This window comes from Astyanax mexicanus, chromosome 9, assembly GCF_023375975.1.
Source record: "Astyanax mexicanus isolate ESR-SI-001 chromosome 9, AstMex3_surface, whole genome shotgun sequence".
Classification (NCBI taxonomy): Eukaryota; Metazoa; Chordata; class Actinopteri; order Characiformes; family Acestrorhamphidae; genus Astyanax; species Astyanax mexicanus.
In genome coordinates, this window is record NC_064416.1 from 11,114,671 (window position 1) to 11,130,321 (window position 15,651).

Here is a 15,651-nt window from a genome sequence, read left to right on the forward strand (position 1 = left end):
GCTTTTCTGGTCCAAGATATACCTCTGCAGTGCCATTCTAGTCAAACACCTACAGTACCTCTGTAGTGCTATTCTAGTAAAAGGGTGCCTCAGTAGTGCCATTCTAGTCAAAACCATAAATCAACAGTGTTATTCTAGTTAAATAGCTATGGTACATGAGCAGTGCTATTCTAGTCAAATACCTAAAGTAACTCAGCAGTTCTATTCCAGTCAAAAACATACATCAGCAGTGCTGTTCTAGTCAAATTCCTACAGTACCTCAGCAGTGCTATTCTGTATAAAATATATTTAATATTCTTCTCAAAGAAAAAGCAACACTTACAACATTGCAATTTAAAAATATTTATTGAACACCAAACATTTTAAATATTCCAGCAGGCATACCAAACAAATACAAATCAAATATATTTTCCTTAGCAGTGCTACTGCTGAGTTTTACTTAGAAGTAGCAGTAGAACCGTTCATAGATATACTCAGCTGTGCACCCGGTCTATTGGCAAATACATTTTAATGCTAATTTAGCTCATCTGATGTTACTATTCTAGCCCTGTACAGCTTATATTTTTTCCAGGTTGTGGAGAGCACTGCTAAAAGAAACCCTAACATTAGAGGAAACACTGGAAAATTAATGTAAATTATTTAGTCTTCTTTTTTATCAGTTGCAAATATTTGGGATGGTTTTGTATTAAACAGTGACAAAGAAAGGAAAATAGATGCAGAAAGCAAGTCATGGTAAGGAAGAGTGAAGAATGCGGGCGACAAGAGAAAGAGACAAGACTGAGAATGAACTGGAGAGAGAGAGAGAGAGGAAATCAGGGAAAAGGGAGGACAAAAGGGAAAGAAACTGAAAAGTACAGTTTAAGAGAAAGACAGAGGGGAGAGAGATATTGAGTGAGTGAATCTGACAGCAGGGGAAATAAATGATACTGTGTGAGGAAAAGAGTGACAGTGAACAGATGATGTTGGAAAAGTGAGATTTGAAAGAATGTAAAAGTGAGATATAAAAGAAAAAAAGAGTGCTGGAGGCAGAGCGCTGAGGACAGGTCTGCAGAGGTGCTGGAGGACGTAATGAGAGGAGAGCTGGGCTGAAGCTGTGGAGCAGGGAGGTTGGTCTGGGTGAATCTGTGTAATTGTTCATTCTTCAGTCTGCAGAGGAGCTGTGTGATCAGAGAAACACCAGTTCTCATACTGGTGTGTGGGCGCTGGTGTAACAGGAGGATTATAAGGTGCTACAGGTGATGAACTTCAGTCCTGGAACAAGTGCAGCACAGATTTCTGCTTAAATATACCTGTTTAAACTCTGCAGTTAATGACCGGGTTTAGCAACGTTGGTGTTTTATGAGTAAGAATTGAAGAGAAGAGAATTGGAATATTATATAAGACCAATTGGTATTTTTGGCAGTGTGTGCAGTGTACCACGTCCTGCTGGAAAATTAAATCTGTATCTCCATTAAAGTTTTTCAGCAGAGGGAAGCATGAAGTGCTGTAAGATTCTGTGGGAAAACAAAACTGCACTGACTTTGGACTTGATAATAAAACACAGTGGACCAACACCAGCAGATGACACGTCTCTCCAAACCATCACTGATTGTGAAAACCTCACACTAGACCTCAAGCAGCTTGGACTGCATGTCTCTCCACTCTTCAAGATTTGTTTTTAAAATGCACTAATATATAAATTGTAATGACTGCTGGAGAATTAGATGATTTTAGAATGTAATGACTTGGGTGAACACTCTGGAGTTGGGGTGTGAATTAGGCTAAACATCCTAAGTCGTGTGAAGGAGGTGGACGTTCTAGATTATTCTAGGCTGAATATTCTAGACAATATAGGAAGAACTTTCAGTGTGACAAAGAGAATTTTCATGAAGCTTGAAAAAGTGGAAAGTGTAGTAAACTTCCTCAACCTCTTGTAACGTTTGATTATGATTTACTAACACGCTTTCAGAAATTTTAGAAATAAGAAGGGTACCATCATAAAAGAGCAGATAAATTTTCAATCCCCCAAATTCACCAAATACACCAAATCAATATCTACAACTCCTTGATTGATTAATGCACAAAACACCCAAAGAAATACATTTCTCTAGTCTTTTAAATCTTTCAAAAGGATCTTTCAAACAATAATTGGATCATTCTTACCAGGTCTGGCTGAAATAGTCCTTAGAAGTCCATAGAAATCCTGAGAAATGCAGTGAAACAGCGAAGAAATAATCCAACTTTGCTTTGGCTGTGAAGAAGCTTCAGTGAAATTATTGTTGATATTTGCAAGATTTGTCCATCGAATTAAAATGACTGTGCAAAGTGTAAAGAGATCAAAAAATAGAAAAACAGAACAAAACTTCATTAAGTTCAAATAAACTTAAAGAAAGGTTCACAAGTCAGCAGAATCAAACAACAGCTTCTTCTGAACCTCCATTGTTACCACATGGCTTCCATTGTTGGGTGGCATGTAAATTGGGAATAAATAACCAGTACTGCCCCCAAAGGTCTGGGTAGGAACTACAACTACAAAAACAAATCTCCCCATTCAGTACCACAGTTCTTTCACTTAATCATAAAAGAATGAATGAAACTAGTTAATTCTAGTAAGACATTTGCAGAACACTGTAGAACTGAGGGAGAATATTCTAGAAAGCTACGTACATCAATGAGGAGAACAATTTAGAATCGGGTGCATGATAGAAAACCTTCTCAACCAGTGTGCATGAGGAGAGCACTTTAGAATATTATGAATGAGGAGAACATTGTGGAAATGTGTGAATGGAGAAGAACATTCTAGACCAGTATGAATGAGAAGAACACTGGTTGTATCACAGTGTGAAAAAGAGATAAAGGTCTTGGATAATGTAAATGGGAGAGAACACAGCTGAGTTTTGAGTGGCGTGCCAGTCAAATGTTTGGGTAGGTTGTTTGTTGAGTTGTGGTCAAAATATCCAGAGACATCTACAGTAAATAAATGTTTTATTCATTTTCTTCCAACTATGTTCTATATGGAGTTAAAAAGAGAGTTTGGGAAACCTGTAAAAGCTGTAAATGTTTGCCTGTGTAGGAGAGAAATGTTAGTTAAATAAAGAAAGACAGGGCAGCTGGGTAACAGGGTTAATTGTTTTGGCATGGCCTCTCAGTCTGTCTGAGCTGAAAACTCATAAGGTTGAGTCCAATTAAAAGTTTGCCAGAAAAGAACGACAGGTGCATCTGCTAACCCACAAGGTACTGTCACTTATTGTCACACAACTGTGTCTCCTACGACAGGCACTGTACACACACACACGCACACACACACACACACACACACATATGCGGTAATAAGGTGCTGGACTGCTTAGTGTCTCCTCAGCATTGTGCTCTGTACATTTTAATGATTTTAACTAGGCCAATTGCATCTGTCATTAATGGTGGCATCACATCTTCCTTGTTTGTTCTGAACATATACATGGGTTGGAAAATGAAACTGAAACACCTGGTTTTAGACCACAACAATTTATTGTATCGACGGACAGTTCTGGTGGAAACAGGAGAGTTGAGGTGCACATTGAATTCTGCGTGATTTGATCAGCCGTGGTTTTATGTTTTTTGGATACAATCCCGGTTAGCACCCGAACATCCCTTTCAGACAGCTTCCTCTTGCGTCCACAGTTAATCCTGTTGGATGTGGTTGGCCCTTCTTGGTGGTATGCTGGCATTTCCCTGGATACTGTGGCTCTTGATACATCTTGACTTGATACATCAAGACTTTGTCATGGTCACAGATGCACCAGCAAGACGTGCACCAACAATTTGTCCTCTTTTGAACTCTGGTATGTCACCCATAAATGTTGTGTGCATTGCAATATTTTGAACCTTCACACTCTGCTCTTACTGGTGCAATGTGCAATTAATGAAGATTGGCCACCAGGCTGCTCCAATTTAGCCATGAAACCTCCCACACTAAAATGACAGGTGTTTCAGTTTCATTGTCCAACCCCTGTAGACTTCAGATTGGTCCAAACCAAAAGCTGGCATGCACCAAAGTTCAGACCAAAGTACTCATGACGTATAGTAAATTCAGTGTGTAAAAGGGAAACAAGCCTAAGCTCAACAACACCCATGATCTCCAATCCTGCAGACGTACTGCATCAATAACAGTTATTCAGGAATAGCTGATAGAGCCACACAGGCACAAGATTACTTTGACACACATTTGTGAAGCACTACTGTAGACCAAAGTAGGCCTTTCACTTGCTTCGATTAAGGTCAGTGTTAATGATTCAATAAGATAAATACTGGTCAAAAAAAAATGGTATCCATGGGAGAGTTCCAAGGCAAAAAAAAACACCACTGACCAAAAAGAACACAACAGACCCGTCTCACATTTACCAAAAAAACTTCCTGATGATCCCCAGGACTTTGGGTAAATATTCTTTGGACCGACTTATCAAAAGTGGTACTTTTTGGAAGGTGTGTGAACCATTAAATCTGGTGTAAAACTAACAAATACATTCAGAAAAAGAACATCATTCTAAACGTAAAACATGGTGGTGGAAGTATGATGGTCTAGGGCTGCTTTGCTGCTTCAAGGCCTGGACAACTTCCTGTAGTTAGATAAAACCAGGAACTCTGCTCTTTATCAAACAATCCTGAAGGAGAATACATCTGCATTCTGTCTGTAACCTCAAGCTCAGGAGTACTTGGGTTATGCAGCAGGACAATGATCCAAAGCACACAAACAACGTAGTCAAAGTCTGATTGAAATGCTGTGGCATGATTTTAAACAGCATGTTTATGCTGAAAAATCCTGCAGTGTGTCTGATTTAAAACATCAATTCTGCAAAGAAGAGTGGAACAAAATTCCTCTACAGAGAGATGAAGGATTCATAGCCAGCTATCAGTAAAGCTTGATTGCAGTTGTTGCCGCCAAGGGTGGCACAACCCAGTTATATATGTTTAGGGGGCAAACACTTTCACCCAGGGCTAGATTGGTTTGGGTTGGGTTTTTTCCTTTAATAAATACAATTGTCATTTAAAAAATTGCTTTTTATATTTACTCAGGTTCTCTTTGTATGATATTAAAGTTTGAATATTAAAGATAGTTTGATATTAAAGATAATCAGAAAAAAAAAACAGTAGACAAAAAATGCAAAAAAAAAAAATAATAATAATCTGTAGGGGGGCAAAGAATGTATTTAGTTACATTCACAGATGCCCATTAAAGTTACTATGCAAAATTAAAGCCTTATGTAAACCATGTCCAAAAGTGGTGGAGGCTTATTTGGGCTTGGAGTCATCTGGGATGGACCAAAACACAGTGAAAATGTGTATTCTGGTTAGACAAAAAAAAAAGAAAGAAAGAAAGAAAGAAAGATAGATGTCATAAGCTCCAGACCAAATGTGGAAAGTATCCATCCAGACTGTTATCAGCAACAAGTATTAAAGCCAAAGTCAGTCATGGTTTGAGGTTATGCCAGAAACAAGAGAAACACTGGTTTGACAATACAGTCATGTCTTTTTTAAAGAACTGTAGCCCCTTTACCTCAATGGTGAGCCAGTGTGTGTTAGCGCTAATTGGTTTTCCACATCTTTCCCTGGCTTTTGATGAGATGTTGTAGACTCATCCAGCTTCACCTTTTATTTCATTAGTGAGAGCTATACCTACATTCCTCCCTCCCTAGTTACTGAATGAGTGATGCTGTGGAGAGTAAATGGATGTAAACACTGTTTCCATAACCTTTAAATTTGAAATGCCATTTACTCAGCTTTTTAAAAGGTGACTTTATAATGTTTTAGAGATTAGTCCTTTAAAACAGCCATGCAGATGTGATGATTCAGAGTTCTCATAAATAAAACCACAACAACCCTAAAATCATAAAAAGCTGGGGCAATATAAAAAAAATGCAAACAATAATCAAAATAAATGCAGTGTTTTACATGTGCATTGACTTTTACTGCAAACAATACAATACAATACATTCAGATTACAAAAAAAAGTTGTTAGAATTGAGGCAAAGATTTTTTTTACAGGAGATTGTAATCATGGTTTGGTATTCAGAATTCATGAAAGACTGGGTTTTTGAGAAGCAAGCATTAGCAGATCATCTCCAATTTGCATTAAATGTGTGAATTAAAACAAATATGTTTGAAAACAATGTTTCTCTTAAAAAAATACATGTGCATATTTCTACCTCTACAGTTCATAATTAAACCTATTAAAGAATGAAAATTACCATAAATTCAATGTGTAAAGGTCAACAAGCCTTCGATCAGCTAATCAGCAATAGTGCACCTTCAGTGCGCCTTATGATCTGGTGCACCATATGTATGGATTTTACCAGTCAGGTTGTAAAGAGCAGTAAAGCCACTCTGCTGAAGTGCAGCGTTATACAGGAGTTTCAGTTTAGTTCTCCAACAACGAAGCTGGAACAGTATTAGCATCAGCCGCTAACCACGCTAAGCGCTAGCTCTTTCACAGTTCAGAGGTGAGTATATCGGCCTGTGGCTTACTCGTTTACTATGTTAATACAAGCTAAGTGGGATGATGCACTGACTAAAATCCAAACTTACCGAAACCGGAACACTCAGGGTTCCTCAGTGTACTGCTGTCGGGCGTCATTTACTAACACTAATTAAGCCACTAATGCTGCTGCACCCAATCTTAGTGGAAATCTGGAAATTTAAGCTCACTGTAAATAAACGGGAGTGCTTTACTCACCCAAATAAACAGTTTTCAGGAGAGAAATCTGTGTAGATTGATATCCAGTGCTTGTTTGACTCTAAAAGAAAATGTTTTAAGAATTACAGTTTTGTTTACTTAACTTAGCTTTACTTAACTTTCTCACCCATCCCCCATCACCCAGTGGCAAGACCTGCTAAATTAGAAGGGAAACATGGCAACACCCCTGTTCCTTACTAGTGTTGCATAATGTGCCTATAGTGCGAAAAAAAGTTTCTCTTTATATTGTGTTTGAATTTCATGAATGAACCAATATAAATTCTCTATATTTACTTAGAATTAAACCACCTGTAATTGATATTTTGGACAAAAAACAATGTATGCTTCTAATTTAGGAGACCTTGGTATAGACAGGCAATAGTACACTGTAGCTGACAGATGCTAAAAGAGATTCCTATTTTTAGCTGTAAAGTTCAGAGTCTCTGTACTAATAGAAACACTGCTGTAGGTGGTGTGTGATCCTGTGATACAGATTGATCTGCAGAGTGGAGGTCTGATTACTTTGTGCTGTCTTTTCAATTGATAGAGATTGATCTGTTACATATCTTCCATTCCATCTCCAAAAGGCTACAGTCCTGTGGCCCTGATGAAGAACCTTCCACAGCATTAGATATGGTCAATCTGTTTCTACTGCACTGTCCAGTCAGAATTTTATGATAACATTTTTTGTTTCTACACTTATTATTATATCAGGTGCACTCTGTGTATAGGAGCATTTTGTAGTTCTAAAATGATAGGCTGTAGTCCTGTATCTTGGTGTCTCTGCATTTGTTATTATCCTCAAGGACCTTAGAGGGCCACCATAGAGCAAGAATTATTTGGGTGGTGAGACATACTTAGCATTGTATGGGTCAGAGTCAGCAGTGCTGTTGGAGGTTTTAAACAGCTCACTGTTTAAATGGAAAACTGGACCAAAAATATGAAATAAAAAAGTATAAATAAAGATGACTCACGAAGAGGTCCAGCCATCTAAAGCACTGCCGTTATATGATCAGGGATTGCTGGTTCAAATCCTGGTCATGCCACTTGTCATCCGTTGTCGGTGCCCTGAGAGAGCAAAATTAGCCTGGTGTGCACTGACTATTCGGCAATGCTGCATCAGCAACAGTTCAAAAAGAGGCGGTGGCTGACTTTACATGTATCAGAGGAGGCATGTGCTAGGGTTCATCTTCCTTGTGTTGGGGCATCACTAGTGATGGGGGATAAACAGCTAAATAACAGCTGAATGGGTGGAACAGTCAGCCTAGCTAAATTGGTGAGAAAAAAAAAAATGGGAGAGTATTAGAAATAAACAGATTGTAAGAGAATGTAAGCTTTCTATGTGACATAATGAACTAAATAGTTACAATGTTTAATAGTTTTAAAATTACGTAAATTAAGTTGCAGTTTAAGTTCTACATTACATTACATTACATTACATTTGGCAGACGCTTTTGTCCAAAGAGACTTACAAGTGTCAAGTACAAAAGTAATAGGAATTAAGATAAACCATTTTAGATGGGCTTAGAGGAGGTCGAAGGGAAATAAAAGGATAGATAAGTGAAGGAGGGGAAGAAGGAAATAGGGTTAGAAGTAGTTAGTGTGTTAGAGGTGTTAAGAGAGTAAGTGCTCTTTGAAGAGCTCTGTCTTCAGGAGTCTCTTAAAGATAGCGAGAGATTCTCCTGATCTGGTAGTAGAAGGTAGTTTGGGGAACTCTGTATGAGAACAGTCTGGATTGCTTTGTGTGAGTGTTTGGCAAAGCAAGGCGACGTTCATTGGAGGAGCGCAGCGGCCGGGAGGTAGCGTAAGCCTTCAGGAGTGAGTGCAGGTAGGAAGGAGCTGTTCTGTCATCACCTTGTGGGCGATTGTAAGAGTTTTGAATTTGATGCGAGTATCAACTGGTAGCCAGTGGAGCTCAATGAGCAGCGGGGTGACATGTGCCCATTTTGGCAGGTTGAAGACCAGACGTGCTGCTGCATTCTGGATCATTTGGAGTGGTTTTGGGAGGCCAGTTAGCAGGGCATTGCAGTAGTCGAGGCGTGAGATGACGACTGCTTGTACCAGGAGTTTTTCTGATGTTGTAAAGCGCAAAGCGGCAGGATCGAGCAACTGAGGCCACATGGTGTGTGAAGGAGAGCTGGTCATCAACCATAACACCCAGAGAGAGAGAGAGAGTCGATGCTTATAGAGAAGTTGTGTTGAAAAGATGGTTTTGCTGGTATGACCAGAAGTTCAGTCTTTGAGAGATTTAATTGAAGGTGATGCTCCTTCATCCAGAGAAAAATAATCTGCTCTGCTTTGTGATTGGTTGTAGAAGAAGTCACCTGCATCACCTGCAGTGATAGGAAGTGCATAAGAGAGTGGGGTAGTAATTCCTGGGCCCTAGAGCTTTCTTTTTAAATAACTTAACTTGCCAGTTGAGGCAATGGACCTTGAACATAATGCGCTGTGCTTCTGGAAACTTGTTGAATGAGTATCACATTGTAGCTGTTGCTGTGTTTTGCTCACGCAACCCTACAGTGTAAATTATTGTGCACTGGCTTTGATTGTGCTTAGGTAGTGTGCTGTGGTTGGTTGGTTCTTTGGTTGGTTGGTTGGTTGGATGGTTGTTGATCTGGTTAAGAGAAGTGAACCCAGACTGTTTGCTTTTAAGAGTAGCCAGTATTGGTTTATTGGCAATTAACCATAAACATAGTGTTAAGCTGTGCTTCTGGAACCTTGTTGAGCCATTATCAGATTGTTGTGGTTGTGGTTGTTGGTGTTAGTTGGATGAATAATGCATCCTGGCGGAGCCCTATGCATAACACCAGTTGTTAAGTGATTGATTTATCACATTCCTTCATCATGTTACTAATAGAAGTGTGATCCAACCATCTAATATCAAACCCAACACTCATAATAGCAATAAGCATCGCAACACACCTTGTGCAGGGTGTAAGCTACATTAGGTGCCCAATATCAGGCAATGTGTCTGAATCTTGTCTTGCCATTACAGCTATTCTTCATGTAAGGTATATTTACTGATTCAGAGCTAGAAAACGTCTGTTGTATATTTGTCTTCATTTCTAAACCGATTCTGTGAGTGTCCTATCATCATCATCATCTGTGTTTGAGTTTCTGAGAGCAGACTCTTCAGAATGGGCATGTCTGTGTTTATGTATTTATGGAAAAGGTTTCCTCTATTACAGAGGGCTTTTAGACTGTGTGGTTACACTGCTGCAGTCTGCTGCTGTAATTGTGGAGTAATGGCACTGCAAGAACGTTCTGCAAGATGCCTGGAAAGAGTGAGAGTCTCAATAACCAGTGGCTCTCGTCTAAACTGTGATTATTTTAGGGTCAGACTGGGACTTTCTGTCTCCTATACACTGGAGTCCTATACACTGGTTTATGATTTAGTCAGGTATTAAAAACCTGTGGTTGACTTCCAAATGTGAGAAGCCCTTTAGGACTCCACTGTAGCCAGGTCACTTTTTACTTTTTACCTTTATTAAACCCTATAACGCTAGGTGATTTTCACCCACACTTTTTTAAAATGTGATTTTCATTGTGTTGCTGCTGTCTCAGTTGTGTGGGACTTTGGGTATCTTCAGGACGATCATTGATGTTATTCATGTTATGGTTAATTCCCTCCTGCCATTTATGGATCCATGTTTTTTTGCAAGAGTCATGCGTTCAGGTGATTTTTAGCCATTGTGATGGAGCGCAACATATTTTATGGGTGTAATTTACCAGTTGTTAGTGTTTGAGTGTTTAAATCAGGTGCTCACATTTCCCAGGAATGGGTGGACCAAAGACCAAGTTCCCAGCAGCATTATTTTTTTTTTGTTAGAACATTACGTGTTAAGGATTACCTTATTTTCCAATCAGAAAATATTTTTTCTGATTTTTTATAGGGTCATCAATGGTACCTTTTTTATTTTATGTGATGTTGTATGTTGTAAAATTAAAGGAGGGTTCCAAAACTTCATTCATTCATTCATACAGTGTATACCCAACGTTAGTGATGGTGTTACTCATTTTTAACGTTTTTAAAGTGTTCTAGGGTTAAATCAACAAAGAAAGAAGGCAATTCAAGAAAAGAGCAGTAGAAGAGTTTGTTTTCACAGAGCAGTGGCAGGACTTTGGTATTGTATATGGTCACGCTATGATGAAATCAACAGTAGAAACAGTAGAATGTTTATACTCACTTCATTACATTAAAAGTAAACTTATAAAGTAGTGTCTCCAGACATTGACCCACAATGTTGCAATTGAATTGAACAGACCTGCATGTTGTAATGGGTGAAATTGTGTGGTACAGGAGCTAGCAGAGAAAGTACACTGATTCCTGGCTTCTCTGAAGTCACAAACAAACAGAGGACACACTCTGTGTGTGGTAGAAGATGTGTTTAATGAGGCAAAGTAACCCTCACATCTCACAATTACTGTCCTGATAACTTAGGATAGGCACATCAAACCAAAGGCCATGCTACAGCAAGCTCACTCTCCTACACAGAGCTCTACAACTCTGATATTGAACCCAAAACCTTGTGATTTGCCAAAATTGAGCATGGAAATCACACTAGGGGTTCAGCAAACCCAAGCATTGAACCCACAACCTTGTGGTTTAGTCAATTTGGGTTTTATACCCACTACAATCAGTCATAAGACAATCAAGGATTGGACCCAAGAGCAAACAGAGAAAGGTCTACTTTATATAAATTATTATTCATCATTCTCATCATTATTATTAGCAGATATGAATGGTTATAAATTATAGGTTGAAGTAGAGACAGTTGAGGTAGAGGCTTTTAACTGTGAGATTTTGCTCCCTTAAGAAAGAAGGGGAAAAAGGCGGGAAAAGAAACTAAGGAAATGCCATGTGGAATGGCTCAAACAAAGGGCAGATAAAAACTTAGAAAGTCTTCTCTTTTTGTTGTTTTCTTTTAAGATTTTTTTTTTTCACTTTTGTGTGACTTTCTTTTTTAAGGTTTTTACTTCATTTTTGAGATCTTGCTATTGGCTTTCTTTTGAGATCTCTTACTCTCTTTTTTACTTCTAATATTTTCAATACCCTCTGTTACGGGTCACCCCTCTACAAAGGTATGACAAGGGTGTGCTGCTTGCCATGGCCTTATATACCAGTGCCAACAGGTGTGGCTGGTTTGCTGATCACCTCTTGGAATTCTGGGATTTGGAGTTCCCTTGGGAGACTGCTGGCAGCAGAGGCCAACCCCTTACACAATCGTATGTGGAAGATCAGGGTATTGAACTTTTGCAAAGTTTAAAATCAATTGAACAAATCAAAACCACTGGTATCTACAAGAATGATCAACTTTATAATGTTTATTTATTATTATTATTTTTTTTTTTTATCGACCAAAATTAAGAAATATATCGTGATATAAATTTTGGCCATATCGTCCAGCACTACGTGTAGGTGATACAAAACCCTTTTTTAACACTCTGGAGAAGCTGCCTGTTTTCTCTCTACACCACTTAAAAATTCCAGATCAGTGACGGGAATCAACCAAAATTCTGCATTTTTGAAAACAGACTGTTTTTGTTTTGTGTTCAGGAAAATATTGATTTTATAATGAAGTTTAGGAAAGAGCCAATTTTATTATTTTATTCATTATATTTTGACATTAGCAGATTTACTTAAACATTTTCTTTTGAATTTCTGTTACAATTACAATTATGCTTTTCAGTAATCAAACATAAAAGCTTTTTATGTAATGCTTGAATAGAAATTAGAGAATAGAATGGAAAATTGATTTATAGATTTATAGAAATAGAATTTCTATAAATTCTATAAAATTTATAGAAAATAGAATAGAAAATATCTCACACAGATTTTTTTTTAAACTTGCCTATTAAGGGGTTAATAATAAAAAAACCCCTCAATTCTAATACTATAGGTACAATTACAAATCTAAAGGAAAGCTGTGAAAAACACTACTACAAAATTTTCCAAGGAAGATATATATCAATTTCTATATCACTGTTGGCTTATTTTAAGGGCATGTTGACTTGCAATAAAAGTGCCGTTTGTAATTTATACGAATCCGACGTTTCTTTAAGAGGGTCAAATAGTGTCGCAGATAGAGCGCTGTAGGTATGTTTTCTAGCCTGACAGATCTAACACCGCGTTTTAACGGCTATATATAGTGAGAGATTTGCATTTCTGACGCTGCGTCAGCCTCCAGTGTGTAGGCGTCCTGACTCCCCTTTTTAGAAGTATGAATTAATAATGAACCCTAAACCAAATCTGCAGCATCGCATCCGAGAGTGCAGCTTTTCCCATCGATCTAACTTACGGTGATCCATGGGCCTGATATGCTCCCTTAAATTTATACATTGTGGCCTTGAGCACTGGCCTGAAAAGAATGCTCTCTCTCTCTCTCGCTCTCACTCCTTCAACACACACACACACACACACACACACACAGGCGATTAGCATCAGCAGTGTAAATGCAGGAAAGTGAGTCTGCCCTTAATAACATCTCATTGATAGAATTTAAATTGGATGTTAAATAACCATTACCGTGGCTGATTGCCTGGCCGGCCCTGGAAAGTGAGGAGGCTTTCTTCCGGTGCCTCTCTCTCCCAGATATGTGAAATTGGGGTGAGATTGAATTAAAGCATGGACAATTAGAGTGGATCTGGCAGCATCTTTACATAAGAGTGGGTCAGCTCGTATGTGGGAGGGTGTGTGTGTGTGTGTGTGTGGGGGTGTGTGTGCAGTAGTTGGAATGTGACTGCGTCTATTAACTAGGGATGCTCTAGTCGAAAATAATCAGTCGAATATAGCAAAAAAAAAAAAATCCTTTTGGTGTTCAGCCAAATAAGTAAAAAAAAACAACAACAAAAAAAACTAATGTAATTCATAACTGATTTATTTAAAGGAGAACTTCAGTGTAAAATGGACTTTTGCTGCAGTAAAACATGATAAAAAGTACTTACCATTGATGAATAGCACACCTCCGTTCTCCCACAGTGTTCTGAGATCCAGAACTTTTAACAGTTTGTCCAAACACCCTTCAGACTGAGTGATACGAGGCATAATTTGCCTCGATAAATCACTTTTTACACCGTTATCACCGTTAGCTCAAAGAAGCTCCACACCTCCTTGCTAGAATCCGGAGACCCCTAACATTTAAAACGAGGCATTAATAACTTAAAAAGTGCACAAAAAGCTTCTTAAAAAACACTGTTTACACGCTAGCTTCAGCTCCGAGCGCCGCCATCACTAAATTGATGATAACATAGAAGTATTTCTACATAGACTCTGCATAGCCTGCCTCCTAGCGCCGGCTGCTATGCTATGCATCTATGAGTCTATGTATATATATGTCAATGTCTATGCTATTTTCAGTTCAGTGATGGCGGCGCTTGGGGCTGAAGCTAGCATTATAGATTGTAAACAGTGGATTTTAATGAGCTTCCTGTGCACTTTTTAGGTTATTAAAGCCTCATTTTAAATATCAGGGCTCTCCGGATTCTAGCAAGAAGGTGTGGAGCTAGTTTTGAGCTGGATATTGGTGGAAAAAGCGATTTATGGGGGCAAATTATGCCTCGTTACACTAAGTCTGAAGGGTGTTTGGACAAACTGTTAAAATTTCTGGATCTTGGAACGCTGTAGGAGAATGGAGGTGTGCTATCCATCAAAGGTAAGAACTTTCTATCATGTTTTACTACAACTAAGTCCATTTTGGTGTAGTAAAGTCATATGTATTTAATGTATTTAACTATCATTAGGATTTTTTTTTTCTGCAGCAGTGTTACGCTTACATTTCACCTGCTATATACTGTATAACAGAATGTGGGAGAGACTTGCCAAAGAGAGCCAAATAATGTCAGGTTTAAGTTCATTTTTACACTCTACGTACATAAATTAATAAATACAACATCACTTATCATGCTTGATTGCTTGATATCACTTGGTTTATGATCTCTTTTCCCAAACTGGATTTTTTTCTGCTAAAAGGTAAGAGCTAAGAGCTATACTGGGCTAGGGTAGTAAAATTAGCATGAATTGATGACTTTATGACTACAATTACATTGCAGAAATCACAGGGTCATTATCAAAATGTTGTACCTTTTGGCCCAAAACAAAAACTTTTTTCTTTTTTTTTTTTTTTTTTTAAATAGATATTTGGACTGATTATCAAAGACAGTGTTGACAATTTTACTGGAGACGATTTAAAATCGTTGATGATGACTGTTTTTGTTCTGTTTCAAAGATACAGGGGCATCTCAAAATATTAGAATATCATTGAACATGTTATTTCAGTAATCCAGTTTAAAATGTGAAACTCATATAGTACACTATATAAATGTATTACACACAGAGTTATCTTTTTTCTTTTATTGTTGATGATTATGGCTTTCAGCCAATAAAAACCCAAAATTCAGTATATTACATTAAACCAATCACTTTTGGTACTTTTGGCAGTGTGGCCAGTGTCCCAATTCCTGCTGGAAAATGAAATCCACATCTCCATAAAAGTTGTCAGCAGAAGGAAGCATGAAGTGCTCCACTCTTCCTCCAGACTCTTTCCTTCCCAGATTTTCAAATAAAATGCTAAATTTACTGATGGTCAGTGATGGTTTGGAGGGCTTAAGCTTCCCTCCGCTAAGTAGGAAGACAATACAAGAAATATTATGTGAAATAAACATTATAAGTTGGTGAACATGCAGCAAGTGCTTTCAGTCCCTTAAAACAACTGAATATTGTCAAGGTTGTAGATTGATATTTGGCAATAGGTAAGAAAATAACATTTAAAACTTTAAGAAATTACAAAATATTAAAGATCATTTAACTGAAACAGTCAGCACTAAGGCATGGCAAAAATATTCCATGCATTAAATAAAACATTTACAAAAAGTACTTTAAACAAAAACTGTATAAAATTTACAAATGGTACTTTAAAGCGATGAAAGAAAATTAACAGTCCTTTATAGTAGTTAATATTGATACA

At 38.0% G+C, this 15,651-nt stretch overlaps 1 protein-coding gene across 1 annotated transcript in view; it reads left to right on the top strand.

Moving 5' to 3' along the window:
• Positions 1 to 15,651, top strand: part of spon1a (spondin 1a) — a 217,555-nt gene that overhangs the window by 23,988 nt on the left and 177,916 nt on the right. The window lies entirely within an intron of this gene.